General features: G+C 32.6%; 1 protein-coding gene across 5 annotated transcripts in view; it reads left to right on the top strand.

Moving 5' to 3' along the window:
- Positions 1-6,010: 6,010 nt before the first annotated feature.
- Positions 6,011-19,318, top strand: part of Qvr (quiver) — a 37,929-nt gene continuing 24,621 nt past the window's right edge. The window contains exon 1 of one of the 5 annotated variants that reach the window (XM_029488859.1): positions 6,011-6,083. The gene's annotated coding sequence lies outside the window, so the exon portion shown is untranslated. Of the gene's footprint in view, positions 6,084-8,770; positions 9,005-19,318 lie in introns of those variants that run through there. The other 4 variants (XM_029488867.1, XM_008189170.3, XM_008189169.3 and 1 more) reach the window with 4 other exon arrangements.

The following is a 19,318-nucleotide window of genomic DNA, read 5'->3' as shown; positions in this document are numbered from 1 at the left end:
CGGCGGCTACGACGAAGTATAATAATATAATAGTAAATACAGGTGTGGGTTCGGTTTGATCTGATCACGTATTACGTGGTGATTCACAAATGCCCGTAAAACCAAACAGCGGCCGTTCGACAACAATATTACAAATCACACGAACAACACGTGTATATATTATGTCGGACGACCGGGCACCGTATAAAAAACAATAATAAGACCAACGAGACGTGAAAAACAGCCTATGGAGGCACAGCGACTAATTAAGTATAATATAGTATAATATTATGGCGGCGATATGATGACGCGCGTCACGTAAACGGAAACACAAGTCGCGAAGTTCCGACTACAAGCGCAAAGCAACGAGAGCCGTAGATCGACCAGAGCAACGACACAACGACGGGCCGTAAGGCAACAAAGGTCGTAGGGTAACTAATTAAGTCAGGCGTTTACGGGGTCTACAAGCCGACGTACGTTATCAGCGATACCATATTAGACGGGTGGAGGGGATGGCACGACCGGTTCATAGACGCATTGGCTGTGCATCGACTGCGGCGCTCGAACATCCTCCCCCAATGAAAAGAACGACAATGACATCGGAGTGAGTGGCCGTGAATTTAAGATTGCTTCGATTCGGCATAAAATGGTAGACAGTTCCTCGAGTGACGGGTTATGACTACCCATTACACGGGTTAGCAAAGTTTTTAACGAACATACTGCAGCTTCCCACTATCACTTAGCACTTGGTGGTTTGAAAATCCACGTACACGAAGAGTGGGAAGAAAGTCTGTGATGATTGTCCGGATTATTCACTAATATTGACGCAACTGTTTCGACGTTCCAACAAAATTGGTCACGCAATCTGAGAATATTTCGTGCGGAAGACCATGTCGCGCAACGAAACGATCGAGTGCGGCCAAGAACGCATCGGTAGTCAGGTCCAATACTATTTCTAAATGAACCGTCTTCACGGCCATGCATACGAATACAGTGACATACACTTTATATTGTCTTGCCTTCCGCAAGCCGCATTCGCGCATTGGCAAGATACCAGCGTAGTCGATCCCAACACAGAAGAACGATCGGCAAGCTTAAACACGTACTGCGGGCAATTCAGCCATGAGGGGAGTTGGAGTTTGAGCAATTGCTCTGACACATATGGTACATGAACCAATGACTTTCCTGATCACGCACTGCACAGACGCAATCCAAAATTGACGAGCGATTAAAGCTGTTATAACTCTAGGTCCCGAAGGCACGTCACAAGGTGCCAATTTCGGACAAGAAGTGACGAAAGATAAGATATCTGTGACAGTAATATTGACTGTTTTTGATCTTCTGTTAAATCAGCATGTGCCAAACGACCACCGACACGGATAAAACCACAAAGATCAATGAATGGATGGAGCACTGCAAACGTTCGAGGTGGCGCTTGATCATGCTGCAAATTGTGTAGTAAGTTCCCCAGTGTCTGTAATTGAGACGCTTTGACAAGAACTGTTAGGGAATCAGTTAATTCCGATTGACATAGAAAAGCATTGGAATACGTCTACCTTGACATGATCCGATAAAACGACGCATCCATATGATGACTCTGAGCATGTTGATGTATCAAGAAAAACGTGAGAACCATTCGCCATCAGTGTCGAGCTACATCGCTAAGGAAACGCTCTTTGTTTCAGGCAGTTCTTCTAAGGACATTAGACAAGGCGAAAGGTCCCATGTCTTTTCAGACTGACGTAGAAATACAGGGCCATACCAATACATAGGGAACTGCATAAGAGCTGAAGACTGCATTTCACGCGAAGCACAATCAGCCGGGTTATCATCAGTTCATACATATCTCCATTTATACGATGGTAAAAGTTGATGCACGTGGTGCACTCGATTAGAAACAAATATTTTGAACAAAGAGTGTGAATTGATCAACCAAGATAAAACTATTTGTGAGTAGGACCAAGCAAAAACATTAGTGATGATGAGTTGATGTTCAAGTGTCACTTTGACACGAGTCATCCATCGCGCCAATAGAACAGAAGCAGACAATTCAAGTTCGAGGTACAGTGATCTTCTTCATAGGTGCCATTTTTGTCTTTGATCCTACCAGGGAAATGGAGACGGATCCATCTGGCTGAATCAAACGCAGATAGACGATCGCTGCATAACCTATTGCTCCGAAGCATCACAAAAACCACAGACCTGGACATGGGCACCAAAGCTTGTAGTGAGAAAACGCGGAATCTTGACTTTGGTCAATGTATGGACAAAGATTTTCCAATCCTCAGCAAAGTCGAACGGAAGTGGCGCGTCCCAAGCTATTCCTGCCTTCCAGATTTTCTGCAATATATGCTTGGCATAAAAGATTACTGGAGCAATAAGGCCAGTTGGATCAAATATTCTGGCAATGGTCGACAGAACGGCACGTTTGGTCATGACATCACACGAAGGAGAGACTTAAAAACCAAAAATATCTTCGGAAAAGTCCCAATTTAAACCGAGAACCTTGACCAATCCTGCCTCAGGGTCATCGAACTGTAAGATCCTTTGGACTTGATCCTCTTGTGGAATAGTAGCCAACATCTGTGGGTCATTGCTGGACCATTTTTTTCATCTCAAAACCAGTGGTACCCAGAACAGATTTCAAGTCAGATTTCAATGTCAACAGTTGGCCTGTGCTGTCGGCGTCAACACAAATATCGTCAACGTAAGTTTGGTGAGTTAATGCCTGTTTGACACCTGGTAACTCTTCACAGCAGTTATCGGCAAGATCCTTCAGAACTCGTAGCGCTACATATGTAAGGAGCAAAGTTCACTCAGTAAGTAACCGTTTTCAGTTGGTACTTACGAACTTAAGTTCGTCCAACGGTGACGCACGCCATAAAATATGTTGGGACTTCCGATATTGTGGAAGTACAAGTATTTGTCGATACATTTTACACACATCGGCTGTGAAGGTGAATTGATGTACACGAAATCAGAGCATGATATCAATAATATCCTGAAGCTTTGGACCAGTAAAAAGACGCTGATTCAAGGAACGGTTGGATGAAGTAGTGGCAGAAGCATCAAATACCACTCGAATTTTAATGGTTGTAACATCATCTTTAAAAACAGGATGGTGAGGTATGAAATAGCCGCCAGGACTAGGAGCAATAGACATATGCCCTAGTGATTCATAATCACTCATAAAAACTGAGTAGGCTTGATTCAAGGCTGGATTAATTTGAAGTTTCCTCCCTAGGTTTTGGAACCAACGCAAAGCCATTTTTCGAGATCCTAAAAAACGTTCTTGCTTGCCGGATTCCATGAAGGGCAACGGAACCACGAATCGACCGCTATCATCACGCACACATTAGTTCAAGTAGATGGTTTCACACTTGCCTTCATCCGTGAATATAACTGAAGCAGGATCAGGTTCTTCAACACACCAGAAGCGTTAAACCAGGTTCTCGAGTGATACCGTGAGTGAAACAACATTTGAACAGATTCGATCGGGATCGTGATCCGGGACAGAGCCGATTAGGATCCACCCGAATAAAGAGCCGACTGCAGTGGGTAACAAGTTGTCTATGACAACACGTTTTCCGTCTAATAACTGGGAAAACACGTCGGCTCCCAATAACAATTCAACAGGTGCTGGAAGATCAAAACTAGGATCAACTAGAGCCAAATTCGAAAATTTGTGTTTACAGTGCTTGAGCAGATGACGAGATGGCATGTTAGTAGTTATCGTGGGCAGGACCCAAGCTGTCACCTGGATTTTCGTATTATCATCATACCGTGGTACGATGGTACATTTTACCACACCATTCAATTTAGGAACTTGAACAACAGAAAGACCCGTTATAGGTGCTGTCCATTTGGAACGTTTTAAGCCCAGGCGATCCGCACACGTCAAGGTCATGACACTGACCTGTGATGCCGAGTCGATCAATGTGCAGACTGGTTGAGCACGATCACAGTAATCACGAACATGTATGAGGGCGGTCTCGAGTAAAACAGATGGCCGATCCAGAGACCCAATGTGGACAACTGAAGTATCAGTGGAAGATGACGGCTTTTGTGAAACTTCAAAATCACGATGAAGAAGAACTTGATGACGACCTTTACACTTGGGACATGCCTTCGCTAAACAGCGATTCGACCAATGAGTAGAATTCAAACATTGGATGAACATTTTACGGTCCTTTGCAGCTTGATATCTATCACCCAGAGACATGTCAGATAGGTCACACACTTAACTGTAGAATGCTCACCAGAGCAAAAAAAACATTTGGAAGTAGATACGACCGGGGATTTATGTATAAACTTTTTGTAATCTTTCAGCAAAATCCGCGTATTTACTTTTTACACTTATGAAAAGTGAATTTTTTTCAACGATTCTTCTCTTTTAAGCGCCTCAATACATTTCAAAATATTAGGATGAATTGCATTTAACATTTTAACGTAGATGAAAAACTAATATCTATTTATGCCACCCTCCAACAGAATATTTTGTTCTCATCTAAAAATAAAAATAAAAATCAATTTTAAAAATATCAATATAGGTACCTAATGTTTGAAAAACGGTATATGAAATAACCACGGTGAATAATTGACAAATGATTGCAGAATTAGTGTAATTATTTCAGGACATGCGGTGATTACTCACGCAGTGAATTATAATTGCGGTGAATTGTCCGGACACCACTTTCTATGTTGTTGTATGTGCCAATATTATTTTCTGCTTAAATAGTTTCATGTTTCATGTTCGTAATAATAGGCCAACGAAGCAAATGAGCTGAGGCTGCACTTTGTAAAATAATATTTAAGGACGTAAACACCACGGAAGAGCGACAGTGCGGGTTTCCTGGTGAGACACGTATGTAGGTAATAAACAATCCTCAGAGACTCGTATCACTTGTGTGTTTGTTTTATGTTTATAAATTAAGTTATTCAATAGTGTGAATATTGTCATCAATTATTTTGTGTACCATCGTAGATAGGTATATGACAGTGGCGCCATACGTAATCTACTACCCGAATTTATATATTTACCCATGTATATCAGAAAAAAGTGCTCAATAAAGATAACTCAACAAATAATCAAACTAATCCTAATTCCTAATTTAAACACCAATTCTATTTTATCCCCACAAAATATACCGAGCAAAAAGAGAATGAATTAAAAAACTCTTATGATTAAACCTGATAATTTCATCGGGACTGAGGACGTTAGAAAAATGTTTAAGCAATGTAATAAGATTAGGGACATTATAATGAATGGAATGAAAACGATAAACTAAAATACTTTTCAATTAGTGTAAAAGGCACTGCCAGTAATTTTTTAGAAAATCTTGAAGACCAAAAATGAAATTTGTCATGGAAATAATTAGAGGAAACCTTTTAAAATGAATTTCAATACCCATAGGACACGACACGATATAACAAATTAAACTAGACAAACGTAGACAAAATTATACTGAATCTACCACATAGTTTCTTAACAGAGATAGAAAGTTTATGTAGGCAGTTAAATAAGTACATGAATGAAAAAGATATTTGTGGATATATTTTAAAAGGCTTAAAGGATAACATTTTAAAAGAGATAGGTATACGACAATGGCGCCCAACGTGGAGATTGAACCCACGACCCCGAGATTAAGACACTGTCGTATACCTATCTCTGTGATGGTACGCAAAATAATTGATGACAATGTAACGGTCGAAAACCAACAATTATACTAATGTTACATATTATATGATAGCGCTCTCCATCCCGCGGGCATCTCTCTCACCCACACCCAAAACGAAACGCCGATAATGAATAATATAATAGTCGATGTACACACACACTATCACCGCTGCCTAGTACCCGTGGTCGAGTTAACCGGCCGGCACTACGTCATCATCGGATACCTCTCCCCATATATCACGAATACTGGCCAATAATCATTGATTACCTAATTATTATATAATACTTGTTTGCGTGTGATGTGTGACTCGTCCGACGCCCGTTACTCTTTTTGTGCCTCTCTGCCGGACAACATGACCTGTGAGTAGGTACACCGTTTGCCGCGGACGTCCTGTGGACGATTCCCGGGTCACACATCGAAATTTGGGTAACACCATTATTATTATTATTATCTGATAAACCTTGGCCGGTATTTCGTCTATTTTTCTATGTAGAGTACCTACGACTATAGTGTACTCCTATTATTATTATGGTTATTATTTATGTACGCCGGTAACCACATAGGTGCCGTGCTAGTACCCTGCGATAGCGCAGTTTTGAATTATTATTATTATGTACCTATTTGTTGTTTTTTTTTTAAGGTGACCTTTTTTGTTGCGGCCAAGTTTTTATGCCCGTAGGCTTTTCTTGATCATAAATTAATTATTCAATTATATTACTAGTATTAAAATCAATATACTTTCCTACCACCCATCAATTGTATGTACTTATTGCTTTTTCCCTATTTACATTATTATATTATTACAAATCCCACACGCTCCGATTTCCGAATCTCGGCTGTGGGTTGGCGACCTTCCCACTAAAGTGATTCGTCAACGTACGCTCCACGCCGAATCTGGGTAAGCCATCGTGTGAGACGTTACAACAATATTCACACTATTGAATAACTTTATTAAACATAAAACAAACACACAAATAACACGAGTCTCTATGGATCGCTTATTACCAACAACGGGGCTTGACATATATGTATACGTATACGTACGTGTCTCACCAAGAAACCCGCACTGTCTCTCTACCGTGATGTTTACGTTCTTAAATATTATTTTACAAAGTGCTGCCTCAGCTCATCTGCTTCGTTGGCCTATTATTACGAATATGAAACATTAAACTATTTAAGCAGAAAGTAATATTGGCACATATACAAAAATGTTATAGGCGCAAATAGTGTTTGGGATTATTGGGGACTAAAGCCTTACTTTGATAATATTGAATAAGCTTAAAACAAAATGTAGGAAATGTTTGGGGGGCTATGTACATTTTTAAGGGGTGCTTAGCACCTAAAGCCCCCCCTGTTTGTTCCTATGGTCTATATATCTATGCATGATTACCTATGTATAGTAGGTATACACATATTCTTACAAACAAAAATATGTTCAAATGCAAAGGTAATTTTTTTAGCATTTATTTATTTATTTACTTTATTTTTGTTTGTTTCATAACATTTTTAACTGTCACATCTGTGGCTATGGCTTGAAAATTTGATACAAGATTGCTCCATAGACATATAAAACAACTAGATAGCCGACTATATATTACATTGCCATAAGAATGTTGAAGTCGGGCCGCCATATGCCAACAGGGCAATATTTACATAATAACTCAATAGATAAGACACTGATATCTGATAATAAATCAATATATATCAATAATATCAATCATGCGATTTTGTAAACATTGCCCTGTTGGCATATGGCGGTTGACTTCAATATTATCCTGTAGTCGGCTATCTAGTTGTTTTAAATGTCTATGGAATGCTCAAAAGTTCTTTTATATTAATACTTAAGAAAAAAAACAATTTTAGCATAAAGTTTTTAGAATTTATTTTATGAGCTAACTATTCAAGTTCAAATGTTTATGTCATTACATATTCACACGTAAAATAATTATTTCTCCTTAAGCGTTTTTTAGATTCTTAGCAAATTGAAAAATGTATTGATTTTACAATGATATGTGTTTTTATTTATTTAATATTTTTTTTTTTGTGTCTGTCATCACATTTTAGGACAGTGAAAATGCTTCGAATTTCTTCAACAGTATCTTTTCTGATATCAAAATGAATCTAGTTGGACTTCGGAGGGGTCTAAAGTAAAAATTTCCCAGTAGTTTTTAATAGCACTCACATTTTTTTATAAGAATTTATAAGTTTAGTTTGAATTTTGAAAAAATTGATCAAATTTAAAAATTATTTTGTATGTAAAAATGTATAAATAATTCAACTTTTATAGCTAAGCGTTGCATATTTAAAACAAGGTTCCACGGAAATAATTAAATTAATTACTTGAAGTATTCACAGTAATATCATCAAATATACTTAGTAATAATCATAGGCTGACTGACCGTCTTCGCTCAGAATCATTTTTTGTATACAATGATATTATATCATTGAATTCAAATTTAACACATACAACATACAACATTATAACTAAAATCGTTATTTTTTGTTTAAATGTGCAAAATTTGGACTTCAAATGCTTATGTAAAAATAAATGCGCTAATAATTTTTATTTGATGATTTTATATCGCTGTTAGAATGAGATGGATGAGGCAAAAGCTTACATTCATTTTTCAATTCTTTTGACCAAGAAAAAACATTTTGCTCCCTCCTCTCACTATCCATAATCCTGGCTACGCCACTAAATATTATTATGTACCTATCATTTATAACTTCACATACCTATACGTATATTATAATAATATAGTCTTATCTATTAGATATAATATAATTATATTACATAATAACCTGACTATTATTATTGTAATAAACATTTGTGTGGTGCTTGTCAAATTGACTGTTATGAATACATAATATGTTTGTATTATGTGCGTCGGTATATCATTTTTTATTATACCTATTCCACGATTTGACAGTGCGATGACGAGGATGTATTAAAAAAAAAAACAAAAATTAAGGACACCCGACAACGTCCCTTCCGCCGTGAGCTAATAGAATAAAATTGCATACACAATCATCATGACTGTAATGCGCACACAATGACAATATTACTTCAATCTAACACACACACTCCACGACGGATATAATATTGTTTGTTACCGTAATAATATGATGACCTCTCGTCGTCAGTTTTACCGTATAGTCATCGCGTACCCGTCGTACTAAGTTTGTCGCAACGCGTTCGCGCACAAAGGTATAACCACGGTTATTGTATTCGGATTGGTTCGGTTCGGTTCGTTATAATACTATCATCTGTCTATATATTTTGTTTCGCCGGGATGTAGAGTTTTCGCACAGCGGCGGACAGACGTAATATTATAATATTATATCCGGTAAAAACTACTTTGGTGAATGATCACCGTATTAGATAAGATACGGGACGTCTACCCGGTTTTTTTTCGTCTGTTAAAAATGTTTAATATTGGCAAGTTTAAGAACATTTTTAATTTAAAAGATAACATTTCAATACAAATAATTTGCGTTATAAATATATATTTTTATTTTATTTTAAGAATGATCACTCTATCGCCGCTATTAGTTGTTTCGGAGTAACAAAATGTCATAGAAAATTAACTTAAACATATATATTAGGTATCTATTAGGTACGTCGTATTGATTTTATGTCAATAATTAATTTTATGAATTCGTGAATTTTCTTTTTTAACCATTTTGTTAAATAATATTCTAAAAATCATAGGCAACTAGGTAATATGAAATGCTTATAATCCTAGTGTATACCAAACATTATCGGTGAGACGTCTCGTATATTAATATATTTTTTATGCGCGTACATAAGGCACTACATGCCACTTTTCGTAATAGTTACTGCAAGAGACCGCTGTATAAGCACTATTAAATTATCTTGCTCTCAGATCGAAATGTTTCACACATTTTGACTGTAAAAATAAGCGCAATAAAAGTTAAATGCCACCTGCACGTATCGCTGAATTCAAAACTAAACACAAACTATGCTTTGCAGGACGGATATTGTTTGCGCACTTAGATGACATTTACGCTTAAATAGTAAAATCTTAAAAAAAATAATTATGTAATAATAACTCTGGCCTCTATTGACATTAAAGAATGCATGAAAACCAAAAACTAATGAATCTAATTTATAATATTATTATTATTTATTTTAACAGCAAAATTATGAAAAACCCATCTATTCTAATGAGGCTGAAATTATTTTCTGGTGCATTTTTTTGAAAAATCGTTTTGCACTAGTTTGGTTTTTTTCAAACTAATTTATTAATATGTTACCTATACATTTTCATGATATAGAATATTCACCCCATAAATAAACGATTTCAAATCGAACGGTTTTCTTATTTTTTTACTGCTATAACATTACAACTAATTCTGTCAATTTAGCAACACATTAAATTGGACAATGCTAAGGCAAATAGTATGGCATTCTCAGTATCCTATAACCTAAAAACATGACTGCTATATAACATGGTGTGGCCATCAATGTAAAAATAATTTTTTATACATGGAATAAGTTTAAAAATATTTTTATTTTTTTGCGTTATGTGTAGGCAATTGATATTTGAAATATTGTTTAGTTTTTTAGGAGTAAAACAATTAAATATATTCCTTAATTAGGAGTATTTTGTTAGTTTTAATCAATGTTTTACTGGTTTACAATGTTTTTTTACCAAGCGAACAGCTTTTTACAATAGGTATTTCAAGAAAGCTAATAAAATTCAAAAGTTTTATATACCTATAAATAGCTTTAAAAGAATCAAAATAATAATAATATCTTATATAATATGATAAATATTTAAAAATATTTCAACACTTCTAGCTATTTATAGCCATGAGAATATATTTTTCATATTATTGCCGAAATATTAATTTTTGCTTGTTCAAAAACTTGAAAATTGAATATGCAAGGTTCTTCATAAGTTATTAAAAGTGTAATTAAAAAAGTGGGTAAATATATGTCACTCTGCTGTACAGTAGGTTACAAGTAGGTCACTGTAATGGATGGTGTTAAATTTGAATTCAATGATATGATATCATTGCATAAGAAAAATGATTCTGAGCGAAAACGGTCAGTCAGCCTATGATATTACTAAGTTATATTTGATGATATTATTGTGAATAAAGTAATTTATATATTTACCTATTTACGTGGAACCTTGTTTTAAATTTTAAATCCTTAGCTATAAAATTTGAACATTATATACATTTTTAACTTCAAAATAATTATAAAATTTTAAATTTGATAAATGTCGTCAATTTTAAATGCTTAAAAAAAAAAATTGTGTCTGTATATATTTTTAATATTTTTCAACTTCTATTGTAACAATATATCAGGAATCTTGCATAAAATTTTCACGCTTTTTTACCCAACAAATAATAATGTATTGATATTTATAGAAAAAATGACTAAAAAAATTGAAAACTGACAATGTCCGTAAACAGCCCAAAAAGGGTCAAACTATTTTCAAAATTTTATGGTGTATATAAAATGAAAATATAAACATTCAGTAAAACTTTCATGTATCTACAGTTATTCGTTTTTGAATAACAATAATTTAACAAAACCGCTACATGAGAAATCGAGTGAATATCCAATATTGTAAAAATATGAATTTCAAACGCTTATAACTAGTTATAACAGTTTAATTTGATTTGCTTGTACACAATTTTTTTGCGTGTGTGTGTGCGTCGACCGGTGGGGACCGTTTCCCGGAAATTAGCGATTATACAAACGTTATGGGAATCGCGGTGGCGTATGATCTATTAGTAACATTATATAATACTATATAGCAGTGGTTTTCAACCTTTTTGGGTCCACGGCTCCTTTTGATTTTGAAATCAAATATACGGCTCCCATACGCAAATTTAAAACAAACAATTAATTTACATTATTCAATCCAACTTTATTCAATGACGAAATCTGTTGATCGGCCGATCTATATCTCACATACCCAAGTGCGTACAACATGTATAGGGCGTGCGGACTTACACGGCAGCGAAAAGTAGACAACAAAAACTATAAATTACCTATTACAATTTTTTTTTAGTTTTCGAACGCGGCTCATTTGATAATAACCGACGACGCCCCTGGGAGCCGCGACGCACAGGTTGAAAATCACTGCTATATAGTATATAGTCCGTTCTATAATAAATGTATTGACGATAAAAATAACTCATTATAAATTAAATAAATATAACTAATATTAGTTTGTTCAACGATGTCAGTAGGTATTATCGGTATTTGTAATTTTAGTAAGGTTATAATTCCTCATAAATATAATATATTATAATTTAATAAATATATTTAACATTATATATTTCTATACATATAGGTAATATAATATATAAGCGTTAGTATTCAAATGATCAGATCGACTATACGACAAATAAAGTTGGATAGGTACACAATATTTTAATTCGATTTTTTTTTATATTTAAAATTTTAATTTTTACAAACTGAATCGCAAATTTTATCAAATTTTATATTACAAGTTATAACACACGATTGTTTGTATATCTACCTTTAAGTTGTAATTTTTGAAGTGAAATTTCTTTACAGAGGGTGTATAAATAAAAGGGCGTGGCAGTTACGCTTCGATGGTAGGTTCGATTCCGATCAGAGAATGAGGGAAACCAAATTTGATGAATTTGTGTTGATATATTTATTCTTTTCTATACAGAGAAACCATAGAAACGTGTGTTGTGACGGTTTTTTTTCGTACCCTCTGTAAAAAAGTTTCACTTTATCCGTACGTATTCGAAACACTCCCTTTTTTGGAATTTAAAATATTTGTTATTCTAATTATATGATTAATATTACGGTAAAAACACATTATCCAAGAAAGTGGGTCTCGTGCCTTATCGTATATTGGTCATAGTTCTTGAAACTCGTGAGTACGTTTCAAATTTCAGTACACAACGTCCTTTATTATTCATCACCAAAAGTGTTGTAAATGAGTCTAGAGCGCGGATTTTTAGGTTCTTAAAAGCTTAAAATATGATGCTAATATGCTCTAAAAAGACCCTAAAATATTCTTTAAATATGCTTTAAACTTATAAATATGCAAATAATATGATTTTTTTTTTCAAAATAATTCAATAAAAACAGTATATAACTTTATAGTTATACAGTATACACTATCATTCCTTTGATAGAAAACAGGTAAATTATTTAAATATAAAAAATTTAAAACAATTCATACATAGGTATAATGATATGTAAAATGATATAGTGAAATGATTATATAATGAAATATATATATATAAAAACAAAATATTTTAATAAAAACAATACATAACTTGCATGCCCTTTGGTGACAGCTAAGTTATTTGAATATAAAAAATGTGATGTACTTCATAAAATATTGTAGCTAGAAAAAATCACAAATCGATAAATTAACAATACACATGATGTTTTAGAAACAATAATAAAATATATTCTAAAATATGTAAAATAAGCCAAATATTCTCTAATGTCCAAGATATGCTTTAATATGCAAAATAAATTTTTTCCTACGAACTCTTTGATGAATAAATCGTCCACATTTCTCATCCTTATAGAGCTGCATAAAGCCAATAAAAATATGTAAAAACCTAAATATCCGCGCTCTATAAATGATGATTCTGTAGTTTAAATTAAAAATTAAAAAAAATGTATACCCATATAAATAACTGCAGTCTTCGAAACTTCTTTATTTTTTACACGTATTAAAAAATGTACCTACAGTTTAATCCTCGTCTCCTCGTATCTAATACCAAATTGACATCGACATTCTTATGTCAACTGTATTCAGTAGAAACAATGTACCGATGTATCTGCATGTATAGTGTAGATACTCCTACTTTTTTTTGATAAAGGTAGACAAACTTATAAGGAATCTTGTACTACATTTTCAAACCATTTTCAAACCAAAGAATTTTTATGAACTCTCAACTCAGAATAATTTGCTGATTATCGTTATTTTTCCATATTTTATGGATTTTTGAACTTTAAATGATTATAAAAAAAAAACTGTGACTAAAGATTTTTAATATTTTCCAAATATCACTATAACAATTTAGTAGACGCCTTGTATTAAATGTTCAAGTCTTTTTACTCAACAAATAAACTAAATAAAGTTTTATTGACATTCATAGAAAAAAATACTGATATAATCGGAAACTGAAAATGTTTCTAAACAATTCAAAACAAATCAAAATATTTTGAAAATGTTATCGTGTATAAAAAATGCAAATATAAACAACCAGTGAAAGTTACATGTATACACGTTCATTTGTTTTAGAGTTACACAAAAACCAAAATCGATTTTGAGGAAAACCGATTTTCCGTAAAAATTCCTGTTTTTCCTTAACTTTTATATTGTTTTTCTCGGCGCACATAATTGTGAAATCAATACATTCATCGTTCCACTCAGAATCTAAAAAAAGTTGAGCGTAAATCATTAGTAATTTTTTATGATTGTAAAAAGTTAGAATTTTAATGAAATTCTTCTAAATTATGATAATTTGCAAATTTATATATAGTGAAAATGTATACAATTTTCAATTTTTATATATATATATATATATATATATATTGAGAAATTAGAACAAGGCTTTACATAAGTAATTTATACCATAACCAAGATAACTAAAAAATATATAATCACAGTTTTTTTTATAGATATTTTAAGTTCAAATATGAACAAAATTATATAAGTATTTAAACGAAAATCGATTTTAGCTATTTTGTTGTAATTCAAAAATATTATTCATGGATAACCTAACCATCAAAGGATATTATTATAATTTAAACACACAATAAAATGTACAAACGTAATTTTTCAGACAAAAATAAATTCTATAGTATGTATGACAAATGGGCCAACGACTAATTATAATAAAATAAATTATCTTAATAGCAATAATATCATAAAATATACTTAGTAATATACAGTGATAAACAGACTTCACTCAGAAAAGTTTTCGTGTACAATGGTTTCATATCATTGAATTCAAATTTAACATTACCTACACATCACGTAGTCACATGACACCTTAAATACAAAAGAGTTAGCAACGTACAGTCCTTTATAACACAAATGCACAATAAGTAAATTTTCAAAGAATACAATGTCGTGTGTAATAAATACAAGTTTGATGTTTTTACCTTTATCATTACCTTTAACATCACCACCAGTGTGATAGGCTACCAAATATAATATACTAACAATATACTATAATTATTTAATATTATATATTCAATATATTATTATTTAATATAATACATTAGCTCGACAATATCTTTATGTAATATTTCATATTCATGGACATTCAAAACCCAATCGCTATGTAGGTATTTATTATTGAGAAACTGCCTTAACGAAAAATTGAACGTGTGAACATACGATATCCGTATTTAACTTCTGTAAATCCAGATGACCACACCGTCCATACCATATATTTCTGAGATACGGCTCCTAACTCCAAGTTAGGCCTGTGCTCCGCAGTTTTATCGTCGTATAATCATCATTCTTTCGGCATACGTATATCGATAAATACTACCTATAATAAATCTACGAGGTCGACCGACATAATAAATTATTATTAAGTACCGCAATCAGGTGCATTACGCTAACATCCGCAGAATGGGAAATGTACAAATTACCAATATTTGTTATATAATTTGTACAAATTTGTAATCACATTTCCAAAATGTGTACACCCGCCTGAACCGGGGAAAATCAGTTTTTCATTTCGGATGTTCGCGTAACGTTACTCCTGCATCCGCATTTATAATTTTGATCGTAGACACTCAAAACCGGTACCAAAATTTGTTTTATAATTTGTACAAATTTATTACCACATTTCCAAAACTTGTTTTATAAACCCTGATTGAGATAAACGGATATTGTCGTGTATTCCGTGTATTGTAGTGTAGGGCGGTGGTTAACTCTCCCGGGTCAATCTATGTTCACCTGAAGGAAATGTGTAAACTCTCCCAAGTAAACTTTATGTTTACCTGAACGAAATTTATGAACTCTCCCGGGTCAATATTATGTTTACTTGAAGGAAAAGTGTAAACTCTCCCGAGCTGTTTTAAATGTTATTGCTACTCTATCAATTGCCTTAACAACAGAGATTGCGAATGCCATATAAAATTTTTCTATCAATTGTATTACTGTTAACCTGTACTTTCTATTTAAATATTTATTATTTATACCTTAAGTTTTTTGAAATCAGTGTGTTCCAATTTACATAAAAAGTAGTTTGAGTATAATATATTATAGCTCGTATAGCAACAATGATTTTTATTATTAACAGAATTATTTTGGTGTTACCAACTCTGTTATACGAATAATGTCCCATGCTCCTCTAGCTTAGTAGAACTAAAGAAGACCCGGAAGAGTTTACATGTTCCCGACAGGTAGTGTTGGACTAAGCCCGGGAGAGTTTACCATCGGGATAGTTTACATGCCATTAAAACCGGGAGAGTTTACAATCGCCCGTCGTGTATTTCGTGTATTGTCGTGAATATTTATCGCATATTATTCATGTGTAGGTACCTTTTTTTACGGGATGAAACTCATGTGCTACTTAACCAATATGATTTTCTAAACAATTCCCTAAGACGTATTATAGTGGTTAGTGGTTACAGATAGTAGGTACCGTGGTACTTAATTTCATACTTTCAATACATAACTATGTAAAACATAGATTTATGTTGGATAATGAAAATAGTATTTTACAATTTACAATAAAATATTAATCATGTTGGATCGTTGTTCATTTGCATAAAACAAACAATTATCATTTAGGTATGGCTCCTACGTTCAACATTTTTAACAAGAGTTTTATCATTGATTTAAGTCATATGTCACTATTAAACAGTATACCTAGGGAAGTTAAGTATTCAAATATAAAAACCTACGTTGTAATATTTGCAAATTTCACACATAATTTTAGTATCCATAAAAAAATGGAAATGACTAAGCGGCCTACAGATTTCGAAGAAGTTATCCACAATTTATACTTTTGTGAATAATTGAAAACGGTATTATGATAAAAATAAATGCATGCATTTTTATCATCGTAATGAAACATCTTTTTTTATCATTCTAGTATACTAAATAATGCTACAAAATATCAATAGGTATGTTTTTTTGATGTTGACTCTAAAATGATTTTAGTTAAACCATAATACATTTTTATTTATAGTCACCTAGTCTATTTAAGGCCCAACTAGTTTGGTAATATTACAGGAATTACTGCAAGTTATTTCAATGGACAATTAATATAACTGATATAACCGCCTTACCACCCGGTGCATACTCATTTATATTAATATCACAATAAAAAAAATCTACAAATAAAATATAATAATTTTGTTTATAAGTAAACTACATAACTGAGCGCTGGTAGATGAAGGTAAGTATAATATTTAAATATTGTTATATACCTCAATACCAGTGGGAAATAATAACAATAAAGGGCTCGGAACTTATTAATCTTAAAGTGTACAAATAAGCATAAATATGCATTTATTTTTTTTTTACACGAATAGTTTATAAAACTCTAAATAGTAAAGGTCTACGGAGTTTTATATTCTTAAACTAGTTTAACTGTACGAGTTTTTTTTTTTGCTTTACTTTCCAAAGTACATAAATTAAATGTAAATGCATATATGTATACATTTTTATTTTTAAATTAATTATAAAACAGAATTTATAAAATAACTTGAAAAACAGTGAATACCTTTAAAAATTCTTCATGAAATTCTTCTTATTATTACAACTATTTCAAATGTTTCCATTATATTACACATCAGCCAAGCACATAAAATGTAGACACATTAAAATTGTATAAACCACTAAAAACTAATCAACTGCATTGTGTTATATATAATTTTGTTCTCACTTTCAAAATGCAATACTTCATTGAATCATATTAAAGCATTTTTTAACGTTTTCAAAATTAAATGATCGCCTAACTTCTTATTTTATATGAAAACTTAAGTTAAACCAATCTAGCTATATGAACGCCTTCAACTCTGCGGTGATCCAAAATTATTCAACATCAACAAAGTTCGAACAATCCAAAATATTGCACTAAGGAAATTAACAGCTGTCCAACCCCGCGTTTCTAACTATACAATACATTCGGATCTAACTGTTTTACAAACGTTTCCACCAAGGACTGTAACCTATAGGGTGTTTCGGTTCAGTTCTGGTTCCGGTTATTAAATTAATTTGTTTAAGGGTTCCGGTTTCGTTTCGGTTTTCTAAAAAAATATAAGGGTTCTAAAACCGGTTAATACCGGATTTGAAAAATACCGGTTATTTTCGGTTAATTTTGATTTCTGATAATTAAAGATTTATTAAAAAAATAGTCTGAAATAATTTATTTATTCATGTTTAAATTGTAATTATTTCATGAAAATAGAAGGTATTATGAAAAGTTAAAAATACATTAAAACATTAAAACACAATACCAACATCTCCATTGCTGACTGCCGCCGTGCTAGGTCGGCGCACGTCGACAATGTCATATAAAATGTATTTTCTTACCTACTATTTTTAGTTTTACAATGTTGAATAATATTATGCCTGTATTATTATTTATAACTATATATTTTCACTCGACTATAGATGTTTATTTCTATTAATAATCAATTGGTTGATAGTGTTGATACGACTCTCTGATTCTACGTCGACAAATTACAAGTCACAACACAAAATAAAAAAAACAATAAAAGATTTTACTTTTATTTTTCTGAACCTGCAAACGGACAAACAAAATAGTCATTTCTATAGTTTTACTTTTACTAGTCCAAATAACTAGTTCTTAACCTAAATAACCTTTTTATAATTAAGATTACGGTTACGGTTACGGTTTTTCATTTTTGGAAATAAAGGTTCCGGTTCCAGTTCCTGTTCTTAAATTTTTAAGGTTAACCGGTTCTTTTCGGTTCCGGTTCTGGTCCCTGGTTTCCATAGCAGTTTACCCGACTGCTTATCCCGCTTGTATAAAATATCTAACAGTTTTGAGTTTCTATGATTCTCAGTATTCCTCCCAAGATGTCTTAAATGCAATTATGTCGTGACCTGCTAGTTAATAATATATTACCTACCTACTTAACAAATAACAATTAACAACCAATATTTCCAAAAATGTAAATACAAATTTGAATTTAAACTTTGTATTCCAATTAAGTAGGTAGTGCTATCAATGGATGGATATTTCTGTCAGACAATTCATGTAGGTACTCTTGTAAATTTGCTTGTTGTTCCTATACCAACCACGATTGTAAATACCATGTAGAAATAAAAAAAAACCGACCGCTAATTATCCGTATGATTATCCGTCTTTATATTTTGAAAAACTACGTTAAACATTATTTAAATCATTGAAATAAGGCGTATAATATTCAAATGGGGGTTTTTTTTTAAACCAACTAAATATTTGAAATACTAGATAAATTGATATATTATAGTAAACACTGAAGTATCTCAAAATTAATACATATTGTCAGTAGCGGATCCAGAATTCACACAAGGGGGAGGGGGTAAATTTTCACAAATTAATTATCTTTTTGTTTAGCCAAATATTAATTGAATTAGTTGAATGAGTTCGAATAATGAAGTAGGCGCTGCAGGAATTACTTTCCAACGTTCTCT

The sequence above is a fragment of the Acyrthosiphon pisum genome, chromosome X (assembly GCF_005508785.2).
Source record: "Acyrthosiphon pisum isolate AL4f chromosome X, pea_aphid_22Mar2018_4r6ur, whole genome shotgun sequence".
NCBI lineage: Eukaryota > Metazoa > Arthropoda > Insecta > Hemiptera > Aphididae > Acyrthosiphon > Acyrthosiphon pisum.
This window is presented reverse-complemented; position numbering and strand designations above follow the sequence as displayed.